Source organism: Pezoporus flaviventris, unplaced genomic scaffold (assembly GCF_033815535.1).
Source record: "Pezoporus flaviventris isolate CSIRO_AGI_PZ_B2104156 unplaced genomic scaffold, CSIRO_AGI_Pfla_v1 ptg000045l, whole genome shotgun sequence".
NCBI classification, from domain to species: Eukaryota; Metazoa; Chordata; class Aves; order Psittaciformes; family Psittacidae; genus Pezoporus; species Pezoporus flaviventris.
In genome coordinates this window covers 20,008,003-20,015,795 of record NW_026892593.1, presented here as the reverse complement: position 1 = coordinate 20,015,795, position 7,793 = coordinate 20,008,003, and positions in this window count along the sequence as shown.

Sequence of the window (7,793 nt, the reverse complement as noted above, 5' to 3'; positions counted from 1 at the left end):
AAAGGCAACCACCTTCTCTTCAAGCCTCCCCTTGTCCCTGGCCTGCACCAAATCCCTTAATCTCTGCCTGCAGGGACACAGCAGATGCTGGCTCTGCACCCTGGTCGTGTTCAGCCACAGTGGACCCATGCTGCAGTGAGCCTGGACATATCCAGGTTAAAGCTTCCCCCCACTCCCGACTCAAGAAGCACAAAAGCAGACGGCCATGTACAGCAACATAGAACTCCCAGCATTGACATGGTATCTATGCAGATCAGGACCCTTCTTCTGGATTTAAAAAAAAAAGATAAAAAATAAAAAGGAATTCTGAATTAGCATTTTGCTGCATAACTACTTACGTCTAATATGGCAAAAGAAAAAAAATTACTGGCATTCAGGGATCTTGCTGGATCATCTATATGAAGGCCAAATTTGAAAACATGTAATAAACTACCATCCTAACTCAAGTAGCCATCCCACACCCCCACCACAAAAGGTACAGCATCCCTAACACACTGCAGTCCTATGCCATGGTTTCAAAAACTGTCAAAAATATTATCTTGAGAAATTATTTTAAAACTACTGTTACCACAAGACCAGAAATGCAAATCATTTAGAGAAGATCACTGAACACCCCACAAGGTACTCATAGCCTATTCTAGGGAGGAAAAATTGGTACTACACAACCTTTTGCCCTCACTTAACTCAGTATTTTCAAGTTCGGTGATTTGCATCCAGATCCTTTTTGCCAGACACTGTGCTCTGCTGCTACAGTTTCCAAGAAAATGGTTAGTAGAGAAATAAACAGGAAAAAACAAATATAAGTATAGAAATACTTCTACTCGCTAAGAATTTGAAAATAAGTATCAAAGTTTGAAAAGCAAACCTGTGTTTTTGAATGCCAAGACTGTACTACAAGGGAAATCTCATAGCACAGTATGGAAATAATATATCCATTATATTTATAGCCACATATAATATATCCATACATAATACCTTCTTTCAGTGAGCAACTAGTATTTTTCTGTCTTGTAAAAAGGCAGAAAGATTCTGGCAGGGCAGATAAAGCCATTTTATTTCAAAGTCTGTGAAGAGAATTATTCTAAGCTCCTTTCTCTCCTCTCCCTACCCCCAGAAATACATCAACATTAAAATAAACACTGCCTTAGTCTGAACAACCATGAGCTTGTTTTAAAGCAGCACTAAAAAGAGTTTCTTTTTTGTTTTACTATAAAAAAACCCCACATATTTCAAAGCATCAAATGAAGGATATGTAGCAAAACAAAAAGCATAAAGTGAAACTATCACATGATTCAGCCTTGACTGCAAGAATGCTTTTATCCCAACACTCACCATCAGTGGGCTCAGCGATTATTTGTTGCAACTAACAAATACACAAGATGCATTATTAAGTGTTAAATATTTTTGATTTAGAAAAAGTAAAAATGAGTATGTTATGCCTCAACTTGAAGGAATTTTAAAAGCGATTTAGAGATTCTTTTCCTAAATTACAACATACCAAGAAATTGTGCGTTTTGATCCACAGCATAAAAACAGTACAGAAACTTTGAAGAGTATTATCTAACTGCAGGAGAATAATTCATGAACAGCAAGTCCTTCTCTAATACTGCATTATTTTATAATTTTTTTTTTGGGGGGGGGGGGGAGTGTTGTTTTTTTTTATTCAAGACATAACAGGAACAAAAAAGGACAGTCCATGAACCCTTATGACTGCTTATAGACCATTACTCCATGTCCTTAGTATTAAACCTCATAAGTAGAGCTACAGAAGTGATATAAAAATGGATTTAGAATTTCTAATAGTGTGTATTTTAGGATCATTTAAAAACAAAGTTCACAATGGCCCCCAAATGAGCTTACTCAGATACACAAAACTAGTAGCAACAACATTCCTTTGACTGCTGTGAAATACCAAATAGTAGAAAACAAAGAATACTAGAACAGTTTAGGCTGGAAGGGACCTTAATATCATCCACTTCCAACCCCCCCTGCCACAGGCAGGGACCCCTTCCACTAAACCAGGATGCCGAAAGCCTTGTCTAACCTGGCCTTGAACACTGCTAGGGATAGGACAACCATAGCTTCTTTGGGCAACCTGTGCCAGTACATCTCCACCCTCACAGCGAAGAACTTCCTCCTAATATCAAATCTAAATCCACTCTATTTCAGTTTAAGGCCATTCCCCCTCATCTCACGCCTACATGACGTCTTGTAAAATGTCCCTCTCCACATTTCTTGTGGACCTCCTTTAGGTATGGAAAGCTGCTCGAAGGTCTTCCTGGAGCCTTCTCCAGGCCGAACAACCCCAGGTCTCACAGCCTGTCTTTGTAAAAAAGAAGGGAAATTGATGTAGCAAGTTCTCTCTGAATCAGCAGAACATGATGGACTGAACGACAGAGGTAAAAGCAAACCAGCAGTCAGGCAGGAAGCTGGTGCTGCCATACTGGCAAGTTCTTTTTCAGCCCAGCGCATGGGGTGCTCAATCCTTCAACAGTAGGAGTGAAAAGGTAGACAGTTCTCTGAACCAGAGAAGACAAGATGTTACAGGTTATAAATAATTTCTGAATGCTGGCATGTCACTGTTCAGTTCCCTGCATGGAACTGCACATCTATCCATGCAGAAAAAAGAATTATTTATTCTGGATGCGAACAACTAAGGAGGGGATATGTGGAAAGACGGTTGGGAGCTGTGGTTACTGGTTGTTTTTGTTCTACTCCACCCATCCTTGTGCACTGTACTTTGTCCCAAGGCCAGGGCAATTTCCAGATGCTGCAAATTTCCATTGCCAAAGCCATTCCAAGCAACCCCCATGAGAGCCCAAAATGCTATACACAGGGCAACATAAAAGTAGAAGAAAAACAGAAAACAGCAGTTTACAATAAAAAAAAAAAAGGGGAAGAGAGTAAACAGCTTCCCCCCATCTCTGCTCAACTTCCTAACTTGTGTGGGGATAACAAACTCAACACAAATCTGAGGAATTTAGTATACAAGTCCACACAGTTACTGCATATTTAACCAGTAAAGCAGCAGATGCTTTTAAAAGTGACCCGTCTCACAAGAGAACCCTGTCAGGTACTTCACACAGGGACCTTATAACTTCATTTAGAAAAAATATGAGCCTATAATTCTGCCAAGCAAATCATCATCATGTTTTATTAGATGATAATATGTTTCCAGCACACCAAGATTGAGTTCTTTCCAAGTCTGTGTATAAGATGTGATGGGTCATCAAGCAAGTTCTCCCATAATCAAGGTGCAAGACAAAATTGTATTGAGGTGAGTAATCAACAAAATACACACAAACAGTTCTTACTAGTGTTGCCATACTGACAACCCTGAATGAAGTCAGATTTCATGATTTTGGGCATGTATCCCTTGCGCACAGCCTCAGCCCTACTTACTGAGCACGAAAGCTTTGGCCGCTTGAAATCTATTTCTGTTCGTAAGGCTTTTGCAAATATGAATGTAATGCTTTTATGGATAATGATGAAACATGCAGATCAGTTTACTTAATTTCCAGGACAATGGTGTTTCCATGAGCAATTTGATAACGTGTGTAGGTTATATTTATGAAATGGGCACACAAAAACAAGCATAGATGAGAGGCAACAACTTAGAAGGTTGTGATATTTTTGAATTCTGACTATAGCCGATTAGAAAAAGGTCCCAAAATGAACAATGTTTAATAAACCAGAAAGTAATACACTTCAGAATGGACATCAAGTGCAGCAAAACAGGCAGCAAGAATGAAAAAAATAGGATCCAAGAGATTAGAGCAACTCTCTAATATTGGGGTCAACATTGAGGTGCTGCTGCAAAAGTGTAACTGCTTGCTGTGAACTGTACCAACAGCACTGCAGTGTGTGAAACAAAAAGCTATTATTCTGCTCTGCCTAAACAAACAAAAAATACTCTATGGGCTATCTAGACTTTTGACAGAGACCCATATGTAGTGTTTTCTAAATCTATTTTTAGAGCATAATCCCCAAATGGAAGAATCTAGATAACAATTACATGACCTAAATAAAACAACTAAGGGCTAAAAGAATTTGGTTTGCTTTGCAAAGAACTGTAAAAGCAAAAAGAGGAGTAAGGAATGGACACCTTTGCCTCTTACCTCCAAGGTGTAATTAAAACATATTTTTATGCTGAGATGGACTGGATGCTGCTTATCTACTTGTAGCTATAATGTTAAAGAACAATTTTCCAGCTACAAGGACAAACAAGGAACGCAAAAGGTGGCTGTATATCATCATAAAAGTAAAAAAAAATACAAGAAATGTTTTTTTTAACCTAGGTAGTCTACAGGATAAGCATGTCACCTTCAGTATTAACCCCATATTTTTACACTACTATATGCACATCTGTACCCAGATTTGTCACGCTACATCTGTATCAGCCTGAGATGCCGTGAATTAAATTTGGAGGGAAATATTTCCTCCTAAACAGGATTTAAAAGTTTGTATACTTTCAAAAATGGTCAAATAATGTTATACCTAGTTTTATCTACATGTATGGTTAATATGAATAGCATACAAAGTACACTATACTAGAATCAGATAAGCATTCAAAATTACTCAGTACAAAAGAAGAGAAAAAAAATGCTTGAGCTTTTATTTTTATTTCTGAGTCATGAGTAGATTAGGACAGTGTTCATTTTTTGCAGCACAAACTGCCTTCCTCAATGATTAGCAAAAGCTTTTTCCTGGGAAGAAAAACAAAAGACACTTCACCTTTTCATACCTGTTAAACCACATGCAGTGAAACAATACGCTATTTGAACCAGACCTGCTAATAGATATTCCAGTCTGTTTTCAAGCAGTTCAGAGGAGTGGTGGTCTTCTCAAAAATTACACAATGAATTAGATGCGCGAGAGACAGCATTAGCTATTCTGATGCAAGCTCTAGTTTTAAACCAGCGGTTGTGCCAATCTCAATTATATGGCATTGTCTCAGCTGTTTGGTCTATCAAAAATCTTTTCAAGTCTAAATCTGAGTAAGAATCTAGGCTTCTAATATGATCATTTTATTCAAATACAAGATGCATTTCCTTACCAAGATGATTACTTACCCTTCTGCTAGACTACACAGTTTTTCCACCACGTTTACAAAATCTATTTTATTTGAAACTGGTGAAGGGCACATATAAAAAAGAATAATATCTTCAGAAAAGTAACTGCTGTAGTTCAATTGTACTGTATAGTCATGCACCACTGGTGTCTTCTGATAACACAGACGGCCACCCAATACAGGCACTTCTACATTCATGTGAATTCCTTGTGGTTATGGCTGAACTCCACACAAGCTAAAGGTCTGTGCACACAGAACACCTTAGAGAATCCCGGATGTGTATTTTTTCCACCTTTGAGGCAAATAGTACCATGAATTATAACGATTAACTTCTTACAAAAATGGTACCACCTGAATTGTATTCTTCCGTATATTGTGCAAGACTCAGCTTGGTATTCTGACAACACTGAACTAGACCCAAAGTGTTTGCTTGTTCAAATGAGACATTATTCTACTTCTATTAACTGCAAATGAAACCCACATAAATTTAGCAAATGAAACCAAAATTAAAACCAGGTTAATTCAGCTACCACTGCATGTCCTATGTTGCAAATGCGCTGTGTAGTTTCACTCCTATGAAAGGAAACCTACACAAGAAGCATCATTATGGCTGAGTGTTTTGATACCTGCTGTGCATAATAAACTTTCCCAAGTCACGGGTCAGATCACTGACCATGCAGGCTTTTGCTGGTGGCATCAATCCAGTACTTTCACCTTAGGCAACACACAAAGTAGTCAGCCTCAACCACAGAAAAATTTTCCTGAATCCTGGGAAGCCTGAAATAGAAGCACTAAGGCATTCTTCCCACTGAGAATGAAACCCAATCCACATTTCTTTTTCAATTGAAAAAGAAAAAAACCCACACACCAAATGAAGTACCTAATCCATACTTTGAAGACTCTTCCCAAATATTATTACATAAAATTTACTGGTCCATATATTTAAAAACAGGATTTTACTGTCCCTACAATCCACTCAATGTGATGAAGTAAACTGTACCACTGGTGCTGACATACCTATTGAAGAGAATATTTAACCCTGTATTTTACAGGGTTGGATAAAATCACGTAGAGAAATTCAGTTTGTAAAATCCTCAAGGACAACCTGCTGAACTTCATTCACCTACCTCTTTTACAACATCATCACAGGGAAGTACATAAACCTCACAACGGGTTTAAGACAGTGAAATTTAACATTTTCTTCTGTCAAATGATGAACAAGCTATCACGGAATTGAAGCACCAATGCAATTTCTACCTGTTCAAAAGTTCAAGCTGATTTGTTTTGTCTTGTATTTTTTTTTTAAGAAAAAAATTACCACCTTGACTTCCTAGGACAGCAAAGTCTGTTCAGTCTTTCCACAACAGGGAGGAGTACATAAAGCTTTGCAATGTGTTTATCTGCAAGATCACCAGGTCTCACCTGAAACAAGGTATTGTGAAAATCCAGTAAACACTGCAAATGTGCAACAGCCCTCACATCTTTGTATCAATACAGAAATACCAAGCTTGTTATCACAATAATGCACCACTACCATGGATTGTATCCTGCCCCATACAGTAATTCTCAATAGAACTACCATAAAAAGAGGTTATGGGTCTGAAAAACAAGTAACATACAAGTAATTACTATGAGTTGATATAAACACACACGACCACCGCAGAAATTTACCTGAGGCTATGGTTACAGTGCTGCAGTTCACACTGGGGCCCATTTTAAATAATGTTATCAAGTAAGCAGAACAGGAAAGAAGCACTATAAATACTTTGCCTATAGGTCCAAGTTTACTGCAGGAATACCAATCTGCTTCTCTGCACTATTCACCCCAAGCACAGCCAGACTCTACATAGCAGCTGTAAGATGTCAGAAATAAGATCATCACCCTATGAATGAGATTCATTTTTTGCATAGACCCCCACATGGACCTCATTAGAGCTGCACACCGAGACCACAGACACACCGAGGCACAGAACTCCTGTACGCTTTGCAAAGCAGAAAGGATCAAGGGTACTGATAATAGCAAGGGACACCACCACACACTGCTGCCAAAAAAATGCTATGATACTACCAAGCATTTAAGCTTCTTCAACAGAAGTTCAGCATGGTCTGAGGCTGCATGTTGAGGAGGTGTTTTAACCTTTGCTCAGGAGCAGCTGATCTTGGGAAGCTGAGGTGTACCTCTGGGGAAAGTACTGTGGTGACAGCTCAGAGTACTGTTGGTATCTCTTCCTCCTCCTCTTGGTCCATGGGAGACACAAACTCCTGCTCCATCACAGAGCCTCTTCTCATCCATTCAATCTCCTTTGTGAGTCAGTACAGGACAGAAAGAGTGTGCCACCAGCTGAGCGGAGCACCCATGAGAGACATCATCGTGCATCAGCTCTGGGGAGAACTGGTAGCAGCAGCCCAACACACAGAGGGGCCATGCTATGCCTACTGGACACTGCAGAGTGGGATCAGGTTGCAGAGATGAGAGTGATGTTGATGACTAATAACCTCCGCCCTTCATGATGCACTCAGAACCGCAGTGCTACTGTGGTACAGCCAAGTCATAGCTACTGGTCCACATTAGCACTGTACAGGACATCATCTGAAAGCAACAAGGACGAAGATGCTCAAAAGTGGAAAGGAAATCAGTCAGTCACATGATCCTTAACAGCTCTAGAGTGATTCACTTCTTTCTACTGAAGACATAGAGACAGCAACAAAAATTGCAGTCTCT